The following is a 16,842-nucleotide window of genomic DNA, read 5'->3' as shown; positions in this document are numbered from 1 at the left end:
CTTAGGAATTTGGATTGTTATCCTTTAAATCAGTGAACTTCAAAGTAAAGTGCATGCCCTCCTAAAAGTTAACAAAATGATTTACTGGTTTACTGAAAGTAAGATTAGAACCTCTGTGAGTACTTTAACAAATTTTTACCTTTTTAATGTTTACATTTTTTCCTGTTTTAAGATGAACACACTGATTTTGTATAGTAGTACATTTATGCAATTTATAAATAAATATGCATATTTTGGGGTGAATTCTAAAAACCTTTATGCAGATAAGGGTGTGTAAACAAAAATGTAGAAAGCCACTGAGGAGTTCCAAGTGGGAAAATGATGTGAACAGTTTTGGGTTCATGGTGAATCTCTCTGAGAGTAGGGAGGAACACAGACAGAATGTGACAGAAAACAAAGGCAAGGCCAGCCAGGAAGTGGCTGCAATAGGCCAAGCCAGGTTTCCAAATTCCCAATAGATTAGTCTTTGGGATTTGTGAACAAAACTGTGGAACTCCCTGGAATTGTCATGAATTCCTCAAATCATAAGCTATTCTGTAATTTTCAAAACATTTTATTTACCTGTTTTTAAATAATAATGAGTAAGCATAATAATATAGGTAAATTATTTTTTCTGGGATGGGTTATACACTAAATATTTTAATTTTCTGCTAAAAACAGATATAATAATAAATAGTTTTAAAAATTGGACCAATATATTGTGACAAGATTATATATTTCAATAATGTGTAAAAACGTTCTCTGATATAGTCATCTGATAATAAAACATTGTAAACTGAGAATATTAACATGCAATAAATGGCTGTTAAAATCACCTAAAAATTTTACAATACCGGCTGGGCGCAGTGGTTCATAATCCCAGTACTTTGGGAGGCTGAGGTGGCTGGATTACCTGAGGTCAGGAGTTCGAAACCAGCCTGGTAAACACGGTGAAACCCTGTCTCTACTAAAAAAATATAAAAATTAGTCAGGCGTGGTGGCGAACACCTGTAATCCCAGCTACTCAGGAGGCTGAGGCAGGAGAATCGCTTGAACCTGGGAGGTGGAGATTGCAGTGAGCCCAGATCGTGCCACTGCACTCCAACCTGGGCAACAGAGTAGACTCCGTCTCCCCCTCCAAAAAGAATTTTAAATACCATATTTGATATTTAAAAGTTATTGATTCTTAAAATGGAAATGTTAAATATACCAAACACCAATTGTCCTACTTAATAGCCTCAGTTTTTGTTTCATGACAAACATTCCAAATGTAGAAAAAATTTCTTTCATTTCATATTGACATTGGTTAATTAAGAATGCACCAAACAGCATCTTGAAGTTGGATATTAGGGCAGTTGCTGCTTCATTTAAGTTTAATCTTTTTTAATCCAACGAAAAGATTTTTTTCTTCGCAATGAAAATATTTGTCTCCTTGCCCTGATTTTGGTTTTGTTATTGAAATTTATAATTTATATTGCTTTGCTAATTCAGATTTTTTATCCATTTCTAATTTCCCAATGGAGCATTCCAAAACGATATTCATAGCTTCTTTTCTTTGCATTTCTTCTGTTAAAGTATTTATAAACAACTATAGCTTATAGTGAATGTTCAAACACTGGAAAACATCAGGAAATACAAGTGAGTAGTATTCAAATAACCTAACATTTGGATCTCCTAGCAAGGTTAACACTACTAAACAGAATCAAGTTTCAAAATTGCCAATTTAAAGACTTATTCTACATTCAAAATGTATTATTTCTTGGAATCCCCCTCATAAGGTTTGTGTAAAGTGAACCATAGGTATAAATTTCTTAATATTTATTTTGATTTGCAAGAATCAAATCCTCGTTTGCAGAATGGCTCCTCGTTTGCAGCAGATAGGACCATAGTGCACTCTTGGAATACAGCAACTGCTATGAGCCAGACTGTCGGATTAGATGAGGATGGCATCCCTGCTCCACACACCCATTCCCATTTCCCAAAATGTTGACCTTAACCTTTGATTCTCTTGTAGGGGTTTCCTGCTCTTAATGTCAGTGGATTCCCTTGAAACAGTAATGATATCTTTGTTGATTGTTAAGCTTCAATCATCATAGAATTATAATACTTTTTTCCATTGTCTCAATTTCTTCACTGAGTTTTCTCAAGATTTGCAAAAACCAATTTTGCAGTCAATCCTGAGAAAGAATTACTTCATGGGTACAGTAAATCCAAGTGTAAAGTCACAAAGAACTAAGCTAGAGCAGCAGTAGTGGGTTACAGAGGAGGGGTGGATTGGGGTGTTCCTTTGGAAGTAGAGACAAGAGCCTGTAGTATCTCCTAAGGTATTTGAAGAGTGAGGGACAGAGGAGATTGTTCTAGAATGACTGAAAAAAGAAAATGATTTCTGGCCGGGTGCGGTGGCTCAAGCCTGTAATCCAGCACTTTGGGACGCCGAGACGGGTGGATCACTTGAGGCCAGGAGTTTGAGAACAGCCTGGCCAACATGGCAAAACCCCATCTCTATTAAAAATACAAAAATTTGTTGGGAGTGATGATGTATGCCCGTAATCCCAGCTACTCGGGAGGCTGAGGCATGAGAATCACTTTAGCCTGGGACACGGAGGTTGCAGTAAGCCAAGATAGTGGCACTGCACTCCAGCCTGGGTGACAGGGCGAGACTCTGTCTCTAAATAAATAAAAAATTAAATAAATAAACAATTTCTGTACAGACAGACCTATCGTAGGCAGTGTTAAAGGGAAATGTGATTAATTCATGTTCAGGTTTTCTATTGCTAGGCAACCAACCATCCAAAAACTCAGTGTCTCTCATCAGGAAGATGCAAATCAAAACCACAGTGAAATACCAAATCATACCCATTAGGATTGCTATTTATAAAACAAAACAAAAAACAACCAAAAACACCTTCACACAATAACAAGTGTTGACAAGGATGTGGAGCAATTGGAACACTTATGCATTGCTGTAAGAATGTAAAATGGTGCAGCCAGTGTGGCAATTCCTCAAAAATTTCAAAGCAGAATTACTATAGGATCCAGCAATTCCACTCTGGGATATACCCAAAAGAATTTAAAGCACAGTCTCGAACAGATATTTATGTACTAATGTTCACAGCAGCATTATTTATAACAGCCAAAAGATAGAAGCAATCATCAATAAATGAATGGTAAGTCAGTCACAAAAGGACAAATATTGTATGATTCCACTTACGTGAGACACCTGGAGTAATCAAATTCACAGAAAGTAGAATGGTGGTTGCCAGGGACTGGAGGGAGGAGGGAATGGGGAGTTAGTGTTTAATGAGTACAGTTTCTCAATTTAGGATGAGGAAAGGGGCCGAGATGGATGGTGGTGATAACTGCACAACAGTGTGAATGAACTCAAGGTGACAGAATTGTACACTTAAAAAATAGTTTTGCCCACGATGATCCTGAGTGATGGGGAGGAATTTAACAATGCTGCTTCTGTTCCCAGTATAGAGTCTTCCCAGAGTGACAGCAGGAATGCTAAGCATGGGTCTTGTCCAGGTCTGTCCTGCTCTGGCTATGCAAGGTGGGCAAGCCATTTCCCCGCTCTAGCCTTAGTTTCCTCTTCTGGTGAACAAAGGGAGTAGAGTAGGGGGTGCCTCAGGTTCCCCCAGTGCTCACTTTTGTGCCTTTCCATGGGACAGACTACTATGAGGCTCCTGACTCACCTGGATTTGAACCCCAGACCTGCTGGCTCCCAGCCGGTGATTTTGGGAGTCACTCTCATGTGTGGTGGTTGATGCTGGCTGTCTGCTAGGGTCTTCGCTGGGGCTGTCATCTGCTCCACCTATGCAGAGCCTCCTTGGATGCAGTGCCTGGGCTGTCTTAGAGCTTGAGCATCTTGGTAGAACAAGATGGAAGTGCATGATGATTTTATGACCTAGCCTTGGTCACCTCTGCCATGTTCCAGTGGTCAAGGCAGTTATATTGTAAGAAAAACATGTGGGATATATTCTGGTGGCCATTTACAAGTCATTCTTTTCTCTTCTTCTATTTTCTTTAAGTTCTGTTATCCATGAAGGGCTTGAAGAAGTCAGAGAGAATCAGAGTCTTTCCCAGATCATAAATTACCGTAAGTATAACACTGGAGACCATTCCTATTTTGTATGTATTGCAGTGTGCCTGTTTTATTTAACAGCTGCTGCTGGTGGTGACATGTACATAAGGCTGAAACACAGCAAAAGGACAAAGCAGCTTAGAATTTCCACAGTTGGAACAGACAAAAGACATTAGACACATCCACATCGTTCCATATGCTGAGACCCAAGACCTGCTGTCAGTAATCTCAAAATCATTGCAAAGTGCTCTCTCATCCTACACCCATATCTGTGATCAGGATTCTGGAACGGACATTTTCTCCTTCCTCTTTTATTTTTATCTAACCATTTTTATAGATCTTCAGTAAATTTCTTTCAGGAAAATAAGATCACTGTTTAAATTATGATTTTGGCTGGCTGATGAAATTTTCTAGATTATCTTCTTTAAAAGACTACAGAAACATGATTTTACTTTCTCTTTTGATTTAGCTTAAAATTAAAAGTCAATTTTTTTTTTTTAATCATTGATCCTAACTACTTTTCCAGCATCCTAACACTGGTCACAAGATGCACAGATTGAGAAAATAAAATCATGCCTTCCAAAAGAAAGCCAGCCAAGTTTTGCCGCCTTCTTTAAAAAAGTACATCACCCACGAGCCTGATGAGATGGCAAATGCACAGCTTGAGTTGGTTCTAAGAAAAATGCCTCAGAAGATTCATTCTAAAAGTGTACTCTGACCTTACTAAGCAAGACTACAAAGTCACAGTGATACCTAACGACATCAAAATAGTAGCTGATATGAATATCTCCCTTTGGTGTCATTGAGAAATACACCAACCAGTGACACTCAACACAGAGTTCTTTCCAGGTCAGGGTGAACTTGGAATTAAACTGTTGTTAGAAGAACTGTCAAGACAGTTTCATTTCTTACTTAAGTAAAACACTGAGGGAACAGCTATAAATTAGAAGATACAAAGCCGTAAGGAATATTTGCTTCTAAGGAGAGAGTCAAAGAGATAGAATCTCCTTACTAACAGAAGGAAACTGATAACTGTAACTATAAACTATAACTGCTGATGATCCTTTTAACACTTTCTATAAATTTGTTTTAGTCATTCAAGTAATGTAAAAATATATTCTTATAAAAAAGTATTAGTTGAGCCCAGGGGTTCAAGACCAGCATGGGCATCATGATGAGACCATGTCTCTACAAAAACTTAAAAAATTAGCCAGATGTGGTGGCGCACACCTATAGTCCCAGCTACTTGAGAGGTTGAGGTGGGAGGCTCACTTGAGCCCAGGAGGCTGAAGTTGCAGTGAGCCATGATTGTACCACTGCACGATTATCCTGGGCTACAGAGTGAGACCCTGACTTATAAATAAATAAACAAATAAAGTATAAAGCCAAAGAAAACCTCTCTTTCCCGGTTCTTCCATCAATGCTCACTCCACTCCAGGTAACTTACCGCTGTTATTTCTATGCATTGTACACACAAACCTATGCATTTACTTGATTGTATACGTACCTAAAGAACATGATTGCTTTGTTTTATTGTCCATAAGTGGAACCAGCTTGCTTCCTTACCCTTTACAATGTCTTGGTCCATTTTAGTACTTGCTAGAATTTCATAGCATGAATCATAGTTTATGTGGGCCTTACTGATTGATATTTACAATATCACTGGTCATGGTTTTTTTTTTTTTTTTTTTTTGAGATGGCGTCTAGCTCCGTCACCCAGACTGGAGTGCAGTGACACGATCACGTCTCACTGCTGCCTCAACCTCCTGGGCTCAAGTGATCCTCCCATCTCAGCCTCCTGAGTAGCTGGGACTACAGGCGCATGTCACCACGCCTGGCTATTTTTTTTTTTTTTTTTGTAGAGATAGGGTCTGTGTTGTCCAGGCTGGTCTTGAACTCCTGGGTTCAAGTGATCCACCTGTCTCGGCCTCTCAAGGTGCTGGGATTACAGGTGTGAGCCACTGTGCCCGGCTGTCATGCTTTTTGTGTACAAGTGTGAGAACTTCTCTAGGATACATAGTTACAAGTTGAATTACTGGAATGAGGCTATCTATATTTTTAATTTTAATTAATGTTGTCAAGTTACCTTCCAAAAAAAAACTGTGATCAATTTACACCTCCAACCTACAGTATAGAAATGTATCTGTTCCCTGTCCCCCTGCCAACAGCCTGGCAGATTTTATTACATTTCCCTAAGTATTAGTGAGGTTGAGCTTTTTCTGTCTCTTGTTTTGCCATTTGTTTTTGCTGTACAGTGAATCGCTTCTTCCTATCTTTTGCCGATTTCTTACTTGGGTTATTTGACCCTTCTTTTCATTTTAAAAATTGATCCTAGTTGCCCGAGATATTTAGAGGAATTTCTAAAATTCTGGAAGGCAGGAATCACATCTTCATCCTTTTGTATTCCTTTGGACTTACAACTGTGCTAACTTATTTTTGTAACATTTACAAAATTAAAGATGGGTTTTGCTTAAGCCACAACTACATACAAGATTGCAAAGTGGCAAATACACACAAAATAGGCATAGAAACTAGACTAAAAGTTGATGTCTTGGAAAGGACTAGTCTAGCAATGTGTAGAAATATCTGGTCAGGGAATGAAAAAGATTTGGATACATTTTTATTAAGAAATTGGCATATCTTTTTTATTAGAAATTCAAGCAGGAACAAGAAAAAAAACTGAAAGAAGCTGTGTTCAAGGACAGACTCACAGATTGATCTGCACCATCAGGAAGCTCCTGGGTGAATGGACTTGAGCCCACTGGAAGGGTTTTAATTCTTGGTTGTCAAGACAACTCTATTCCAACGGACCGTGTCAGCAGAATTCTCCAACAATCCTCACCTTCCTGCTGCTTACAAAGGTCTCTGTGAATGTCTCCTTACTCAGTAGACCAAGCTTTTGCATTGCTGTCTGATTAGGAGGCGAGTAATAGGACTCTGCTCTGAGAACAACCCCTCCATCTCCCAGAGTCACCTTCCTGCACTCCTGACGTGCCTCACTCAGCCTCCCTTCCTGCTCATTGCCCCCAGTGCCCTCTTCCTCCTGCTCTGGCATCTCTACATTCCAAAAGGCTTCCTTGACCTTTCCAACCCAATCAATTTTCTATTCCAGCCCCACTAATCACTGAAGATTATGTTCATGCTCTCAAGCACTGCTGGCGAGAGGACCAATTGGTAGAGTCGTTCTGGAAGGCAGGTCTCCTTCTCAGGAGTGATTTGGCAAAATGTTTCAAAACACTTATGGGCATATCATTTGAGCTGTGAAGTTACTGGAAGGACATAATACGCTAAGACATATATAACCAAAAAGAGAATATGGGAAAAGGGGGTGGGGTAAGATGACAATGAGATTGCCACAAGATGGTGTCTTAGTTTCTCTTTGTTTAGCTTTTACCTTGAACCAGGGCAGGAAGGAAATGATACCAAAATGTTGATAATCTTGGACATTGGGATTTAGGGTGATTTTTAAAACAATTACACTGTGCATTTTCATGTTTTCCAAATTTTCTTCAATGAAAATATAAAAATATAAATTGCTTTATGATCAGAAAACATATTAAAAACTACCAATAAATAAATTCAAACAGGAAAAAAAGAGGAGGAGGAAATGTATAGATGAAAAGAGAGTTAAGAAATATATCAATGTGACTTACTTGGCTCCAGACTTGAATAAATTAACTATAGAAAACATTTGTAAGATAATCAGGTTAATGTGACCATTGACTGGATACTTGATGACATGAAGAAATTATTATTGTTTAGTTATGATAATCAGATTGTAGTTTTAATTTTAAAAAAGAGTTCTTATCCTTTCATGACATATACCTAAATATTTGCAAATGAAATAATACTATGTGTAAGATTTGCTTTAAAATGATCTGGTGGCGTAGGGGGAGGTAGGTGAGTACAGAGGAAACAAGATTGACTACTCAAGTAGGATGGTGAGTACATGAGGATTCATGATAATATTCTATTTTTGTATATGTTTGAAATTTTCAGTAATGAAAAGTTTTAAAAGATAGTAAAAATGAATAGCATACAGCCCCATGAAGCATAGCAGGAATAGGTAAAGGTGGCATTGAGGCAGGAGGCTGCACTTGGAAATTAATTCCCCAAAAGTCAATTTATTCATATATCTCTTTGTCTCTGGCTTCCGTCACTCTCCAACTTCTGGTGCCTCTCATGCTTTGCACCTCAAATTTGAAGCAATTTCATCCCCTGATTCTCAACCCTCTTGCTTCTGTCAAAGGCTTATAAATGATTTCTCTGTCTTGACTATGAGCCCCTTGGCCTGATGATCTGGAAAAATATCCCCCTTGGCAGGGCCTGGGGAACCCCATCCTCCCATCCTTCTCTAACTTCAGAAGAAACCCTTTCTAGACATAGTCCAGACCTACAGGATCTGCTCCCTCAGTGCTGAAAGGGTGAAATCAATGTCTCTTGTCCAGGACTTCCAGCAGTGGAATGTTTGTCCCAGCGCCTTCTCAATTCTCTTGCTATGTTGGGATTATGGTTAATGCATATCTGTGTTACCATCCAAAGGAGAATGTCCACCTTTTAAAGGTAGGCATTAGTGCTTCAAATATAAATATTGTGTCCAAGAATTCCTGAGCTTACCTGATGGTCTTAGTACAAGTGTAGCCATACACCGGGTACATGTTATTCCATCATCCAGCCTAAATGACCCAAAGTTCTCATATTAATTTGCACTGATAACAGAAGCAAGCAATATGTTTTCCTTATATACTTTTTTTTTAGTGTTTCATTCCTTTAAAAAATAATTACAAATCACAGATGGGATGGGAGCGAGAGCAAGATCTTTGCATCTCACTTCCTGGGCTTTGATAAATATGCTATATCACCAGCAATGTTAATCTTTAAATTGTTCATAAAGACCCATGTTTCTTGCTAAATATATTGAAATCTCCATTTATAAATATTATAAATATCTGCAGTATCAGTTTGAGTTGGACTATAGTTCTACAAGTGGAGCCAAACTCCTGTGGAAGATGGGCGGCCTCCTCCACAGGGCACTGTGATCAACACTAGGAAGGTCCAGGTCCCGAGGGCCTGTCTCATGCCTGGATTAACACTGACTTCACGGTCAGTCATCTAGTCCCTCCTAAAATATTTTCTCCAGTAGCAGCCCAAATGATCTCTGCAGAATATAGGGGTTGGTAAACAGGTCTATACCGGTTAAGTGTATTAAAAAATATATTCACCTTAACTTTTCCTCCTATTCCCAGCCTCCTCTCCCTTCTCAATCTATATGGATTGGATAGGACTGACTCCCATTTAGTGGCTTCAAGTGTCCACATGCAAACCAAGCTGGGCCAATCACAGTTAATAGAGACAATTTTCTGGGACCATTGGAAAAGGGGCTCTTTTTCCTGTGAGCTGTGCCTCTGATGGACTGTAAATGCAGTTTTAGGAAAAATCTTAGCTCAAGTCTCTTAAGGCCAGTATGTCTTTTCCATTCAGGAACCTCACTATTTGTTACTGGAAAAAAATGAGATTTCCATTATTTTTGTGGCCACAAAGAAAAATTAGAATCATAAAATTTCAGCTGTGGCTACTGCCAGTGACCAGGCTGCTGAGGTTATTAAAGCCATTTTTCTATCTTAAATGAATATAAGAAATTGTAGGCACTTTGGGAAGAAAACTACAATCTAGTATGTTTCCAGGGATCTTGAAGGAGCATCCTAACTATGTATTAAGGATGCAGCCTTGAATACAGGGTCATCTAAAGGTTATGTGGCAGGGAATAAAGATATTTCAGACAGGACTGAGGTTGCTACTGAGGTGTAAGGAAGAACGTAAGCTAAAAAGCAAGCAACAATTTAGTTTCTCTGTTGGTCTTCCATACTGGGCATCAAACAAAATGGTACCCCTTGGGAAACTGCCAATTTCATGAACACTTTTTGGATGACCATGAGGCCAAATCATTCTTCACTGTCTGGCTCTGCTTCTGGATTTGGTTAGCAAAATGATAAGATTAGAACGGGCCAGGCCTTACTTAGCAAAGTTGTGTCATCTCCCTTTGGGAGCATTTCAATCAAGAGATACATATTGATAACCTACTGTGTGCAAAGTACTTTGTTTTCCTGCTTCTTCTTTCTCCCTCTTTCCCTGCCTGCTCCCTCTTCCTCCTCCTCCACCTCCTTTTTGAACATCCTTATAGCATAGGAAGGATCATGCCAGACTCTTTGGACCACCTCAAAGCCACAATGGCAACAGCACTATTCTTGGCACTTGAACAGAGAAGAAAGGGAGACTGAATGCAGATTGATTCCACATTAGGCTTCTGTAGTGACTAAATGTGCTTCTCTGTCTTTAAATACTAGATTTGGGTCTGAGTTGCCTGGGGCTGATGCAGTTAACTCCACTGTTATCCTGCTAGTCAGTTGTCCTAGTCTGTTTTGTGCTTCTATAACAGAATACCTGAAGCTGGGTAACTTATTTTAAAAGGAGGTTTATTTGGCTCACAATTCTGGTGGCTGGGAAGTTCAAGATAGGGGCAGCTGCAGCTGGTGAGGGCCTCAGGCTGCTTCAACTCATGGCAGAAAGTGGAAGGGGAGCTGGCACGTGCAAAGTAATCACATGGGGAGAGACGAAGCAAAAGAGAGAAACTGAGGGAGCCAGACTCGTTAGCAATCCATTCTCAAGGGAACTAATCACTTAACCCGTGTCAGGGGGCATTTATCTATTCATGAGGGATCTGCTCCCATGACCCAAACACCTCACACTAGGCCCCAACTCCCAACATTACCACCTGGGGGATCAAATTTCAACATGAGTTTGGGTAGGGACAAACCATATCCAAACCAATCCACAACATCAGTGAACAGATATTTGAGTGTCTTTTACATATATCCCCAGACACTTAACAGAGGCACTGGGGATAGACAAATAATGGCGCTCCTTACTCTTTAGGAAATAATAGTCTAATGGGAACAAAATGAATCATTAAATTATTCCAAGGGCTCAAATATCTTTGGGTAACTCCAGGTTGCTATGGAGGCACTTAACAGGGAAGGTAGCCTTATCTGGAAAGGCAAAGAAGGCAATTCTGGGGAAGCAATGTTTAAACTGAAGGATGTGTAGGAATTAGCCAGAAGGCATCTAGGGGAGTGTCCTCCTTTCTTGCCATCACTTTCTCCCCTAATATTAATACCCTGCCCCTATTTATTGAGGAGTATGGCCCTGACTCTAGCTGACACTATTCACAACGGAGAAGCAATACATGAGAATGCAGCTCAAAGTCCTGGCTTAAATACTGACAAACTGCCCATCCTTGTGGTAAAACTCCTCTGGGCAACCAGTGGTTCTCCGAGGCTCCTCAGTTTGTTTATCTGGATTGTGCATGGATGGCAGGTTGTGGGTGACAACTCAACTCCAGTAAGTCAATCTTGCTTCCTCAGGCTGCACAAGGATCTCCTTTGCAGATCAAGCCCTGACATCACCAGAGTTCAGGAGGCCCAGGCACAACTCCAACCGTCTTGCAATTCCACTTTGACCAAATTTAGTTTGAGTTGTGTTTCTGTCGCTTGCAACTAAGAGTCCTAATGCAGTCATGTTACTGAACGTTTGTATATTTTATATATATATATATATATAGTATAGTATATGTTTTGAATCTAAATCTTAGGCTATGTTTTTTAATTGAAATAAAAATAAATCTTAAAGAAGCTACCTATGTAAAAATGAACTTCCAATCATGGTAATATCATTTACAAATATTTTATTAAAGCTCTTAAGAGCAGCTTTTCTAAATTTTTGGAATTAGAAATGTATGTTCTTGAGCCTTTTCACATTGTTTATAAGTAGACAATTCTCAGTTATACATTTTGGTGCAGCCTGGCATCAAAGCATAGGAGAGAAAGCGTGGAAAGTCATACCTGGAGAAATGATAAAGACACATGGCATTTTTGGATAGAGAGCCAATGTGTGAGTGGGCTCAGGTGGGCCCCCTTGTGTTTATCAGAAGTTCAGGCAGTAGCCCTTAGGACAGAAGTGGAATTCTGTTCCTATTGCTGAGACAGAGCCCAACAGCAGAATAAGGAATTACGTTGTATTAGTTTGCTAGGGCTGCCCTAACAGAAGACCACAGACTGGGTCGTTTAAACAACCGAAATGTATATTCTTAGAGTTCTGGAGGGCAGAAGTCCAAGATCCAGGTTTGGGCAGGTTTGGCTTCTTCTGAGGCCTGTCTCCTTGGCTTGCAGAGGGCCATCTTCTTGCTATGTTCTCACATGGTCTTTCCTTTGTGCACTTGCCTGTCTGTGTCCAAATTTCCTTTTATTTTTTTATTTTATGGAGACGGAGTCTCACTCTGTCTCCGAGGCTGGAGTGCAGTGGCCCGATCTTGGCTCACTGCAACCTCCACCTCCTGGGTTCAAGCAATTCTCCTACCTTAGCCTCCCGAGTAGCTGGGACTACAGGCACACGCTGCCACACCTGGCTAATTTTTTGTATTTTTAGTAGAGACGGGGTTTCATCATGTTGCCCAGGCTGGTCTGGAACTCCTGAGCTCAGGCAATCCACCCACCTCAGCCTCCCAAGATATTAGGATTACAGGCATGAGCCACCACGCCCAGCCAAATTTCCTTTTCTTATAAGGGCACTAGTCATGTTGGATTAGGGCCCACTCATATGACCTCATTTTACCATACTTACCTCTTTTTACAGGTCCTGTCTCTAAATAGTTATCTTGTAAGGTAATGGAGTTAGGACTTCAACATATGAATTTGGGGAGGGCATAATTCAGTCCATAACACTTGTGGTAACATACTCTTATTAATTTTCCTTTTAGAAAAGAACTAGCTTGTAAGAACTAGTAATATTTATCAGTTGAAGAATGCATTATCAATCAAAATAGAGAAGAAAGCTGCAAAATAGATGGGAGACACAAGTGGATCCTGCCTTGCGGGGAGGATAGAAGAAAGGACCCTGTAGTGACACTGAATTAATAAGCTAGCCAAAGATGTGGGTATTCAGACATAGAACAGATGGGCATAGGATCTGCATATAAAAATAACAGAGTGTGAGGGTAACTGATAAACCTGCTGTTTCTAGGGGGATTTAGGTATGCTTACAGTGGAAAGAGGCCTTAGAGAACAACTTGGCAACTCAAGAGTTCTGTCTGCAGCAACCTGACACATGGTCACCAGCCTTGGCTCAGAGCAGGGCTCCAGAGGGCACACACATCTGTAGATGGACATCTCCAAATGTTAGAAAGTGGTTTTTTTGAGATGGACGTTTGCTTTGTCACCCAGGCTGGAGTGCAGTGGCGCAATCTCGACTCACTGCAACCTCTGCCTCCCGGGTTCAAGTGATTCTCCTGCCTCAGCCTCCTGAGTAGGTGGGATTACAGGCACATGCCACCATGCCCAGCTAATTTTTTGTATTTTTAGTAGAGACAGAGTTTCACCATGTTGGCCAGGCTGGTCTTGAACTCCTGACCTCAGGTGATCTGCCCGCCTCAGCCTCCCAAAGCACTGGGATTACAGGTGTGAGCCTCTGCACCTGGCTGATTTTAGGAAGTTGTTTTATGTTGAACTTAAACCTTTGTTGCTACAACTTTCACTGATTAACCTCAGCAACTGGACTTCTGAAACAATGTGAAAAAATGCTATCTTCACTTTCCCCTTTGCATGCGACAAACTTCTAACCCTTGCACATTTAATGTCCTCAGTTTTCATGGTTTTGAAATCATGTACTATCCAATTCCTCCACTAGTTTCTCAAATTTTAAGATTTCAAATTCGATCACTCTCCTAACGACTTCTACTTTGTCAAAATCCTTGTTTTAAAAAAATGCCCTAAGCAAAGTGTTCTCAGAAGCAGAATGGAGAATGCTACTTTCTGTGAATAGGACGAATAGCCCATTAAAATGTTGCATTCAATTTTCATTTTTAGGAGTCACTGATGGTCCCTATTTGTAGTCAAGTAACAGAAACCAGGCTGATTATTAATGGATTGCCTATTAGTTACCTACTGCTGCATAACAAATTGTGCCCCCCAACTCCCAAATTTAGCAACTTCAAACATTTATCTCACACAGTTCAGAAGATCAGAAATCCAGGAATGGCTTAGGTGGGTGGTTCTAGCTCACAGTGTATCATGAGGTTATAGTCAAGGTTTTGGCTGGGATTCCTGACTGAGGATTTGACTGTAACTGGAGGATCACTTCCAGGTTCACTCATATGGTTCTTGGCAGGGTGCTTCCATTCTTCACCAAATGGGTCTCTTCATTCACAACATGGTTTCTTTCAGATGGCATGATATCAAGCTGCTGTCTCATTACCTAATCTTGGAAGGGATGTTCTGTCCATTCTGCCATATTCTTTTGGTCACACAAACCAACCCTGGTAGAGGTGGGGATCATGGGGACCATCTTGGATGCTGACATTTGTGAAGCATTTGCTATGTGCTAGTTACTCTTCCTGTGCTAGCACTAGCTAAGCATTTTGCATGCATCATCTCACCTAATGCTGTTAACATCCTCCCAAGTAGATGTTATTATCATCACCCCATTTTACACACGAGGCAAGCAAAGCTTAGAAATATGAAGTAAATTGTTGCTTAGTAAGTGACAGAGCAGAGATTAAAACTTAGATCTAACTTCAGAGGAAAATGCTCCAGTTTTCTTACCCAAGACCTCTCTTTTCATTTTGACTACTAACCAAATCTCTCCTTACTTATCCTTGTGTGAATAATTTTTTGAGTATAATTGCAGAATTTTGCATTTCATCTCTATTAATTGTGCCATATTAAAAAATTACATGGTAATTTTCATTCTTGAGTCTGTTACTTGTGAGTTCCCTTCACCCTTATTTGTATCATCTACAAATTCTCTTATTTTCATACAGAACATGATGTAAATGGATCATAAAGAAACCAGGAGGCACAGATGTGTCTATAAAACATAATACACACTAAGATTAGAATAAAATCCTGGTGACAAAATGTACGCAGTTTCTAAACTGAAATTATTGCCCTCTTTAGCCAAATTTTGTCAATAGAGATAGAAATGTGTAATTTGATGTAGCTGAGGTCACCCAGTCTTTTGAATCCATCTAAAATTGGCTCAATGCCTTTCTCCACTGTTCTTTGGGAAGACTAGTCTCTTGACATTTCTGCAGATTTTAGGGTTTTTATATTCTTCTTGTCTCTTGTGGGTCTAAATTCCTGTTCCCATTCGACTCCAGCTACTGCCTCCTGCTGTTCACTTCTTTCTGCTCCTCAGGGTCCCAGATGTGGAACACAGCTCCTCAGTTTTCCCTAAAAACTACTCAGAGATGACATTGTTTTTACACCAAACTTTACTGAACATTTGGGGAAGATGGAAGGGTTTAGCAGCAATGCAACAGAAAATTGAATATTAACCCTTCCCTTCTTAAAATGTCCTGATTGCTCAGGTTGCTTGACTTTCCCTAAAACCCTCACCTCTCAATTCCCCTCACTTTAGAAAGCTTCACTCTTAATCCTCTATGGAACTCTGGGCTAATTCCTGCCTATCTAAAGATTCAATAATTTGCTCTGCTTAGGAGCAAGGAATTTGAGGCTTTGAAGTTTTAGTGTTTCCTCTTCCTCTTCAGCCTCCATTCTCTTGAGCCACCAGTCTTTATAAGTGGAAGTGTGTAGTATAAATATTTCTTTTTTCCTCTGATATGACTTATACAATTTCCCTGAGAAGGCAGAACCAGTTTGGCTTTAAGTAACATTATTTTCCTCATTCTGTTACATGCAGTATTGCATCAATAGAACTACGCAGTGGAGACTGGATGAGACACTTCTCAGGTTGCCAGGAACAGTCATGGTTTCACTAATTTGCTTGGAGTCATTTATTTTTATTTAAAAAATATATACATTTAAACAGAGATGGGGTTTCTCCATGTTGCCCAGGCTGGTTTCAAACTCCTGAGTTCAAGCAATCCTCTCACCTTGGCCTCCCAAAGTGCTGGGATTACAGGCATGAACCATTGCACCAGGCCTGGAGTCATTTTTAATAATACACTTTACACTCTCAAAGTGCTCTGATTTGGATCACAAATTATATAATCACTCTAGTCAAAGAGGAGTTGATGGAATTTTGAAAATATGTCACTGACATGTCAACATCAAAGCAAAAAAGATTGAAGCTATCTGGAATAATTGGGGCAAAAAGATTAATTTTGGAAAAAAGTGTTTTAACTTGTATTACTCCATTCTCACACTGCTGATAAAAATATACCCAAGACTGGGCAATTTACAAAAAAAAAAAGTAAATAAAAAAGAGGTTTAATGGACTCTTGGGCATGGTGAGGAAGCAATAAAGATCAACTTGCATGGCAAAGTCTGCATTTTCCACCATCAGAGCCATGAGGCAGTTCATCAAGTTTTCCCAGCCCAGACAGAGGTGTGGCAGGAGCTTGTCAGAAGCAGCAGGGTTACTGCAATGACTGATGACCAGAGCCAGCTGGGACTGAAGACATCCTGGAAATGATGGCAGCAGATGAAGATGCTGGCGAGGGCCGGTGGGAGGCATTCCAGCCAATGCTGGCCTGGACAGAGCTCCACTGAGGACCACATGCCTCCTTCTAATTGATTCTGGGGCACAAGGAGACCATTCCTGCCACAACCCCCAAACTTCAGGCAACCTAGGAGAGAAGGGGGTGCCTAAACTAATCAAGAAAAGCCTGATTTAGCTGAGTTTACTATGAACTACATTAAGTTTATGCCACTAGGTAGAATGTGAACTCAAGAGAAAACTTAAAAACCTATTCATTTGTAGACCTG

This window comes from Hylobates moloch, unplaced genomic scaffold (genome assembly GCF_009828535.3).
Source record: "Hylobates moloch isolate HMO894 unplaced genomic scaffold, HMol_V3 SCAFFOLD_1, whole genome shotgun sequence".
Classification (NCBI taxonomy): Eukaryota; Metazoa; Chordata; class Mammalia; order Primates; family Hylobatidae; genus Hylobates; species Hylobates moloch.
This window is presented reverse-complemented; position numbering follows the sequence as displayed.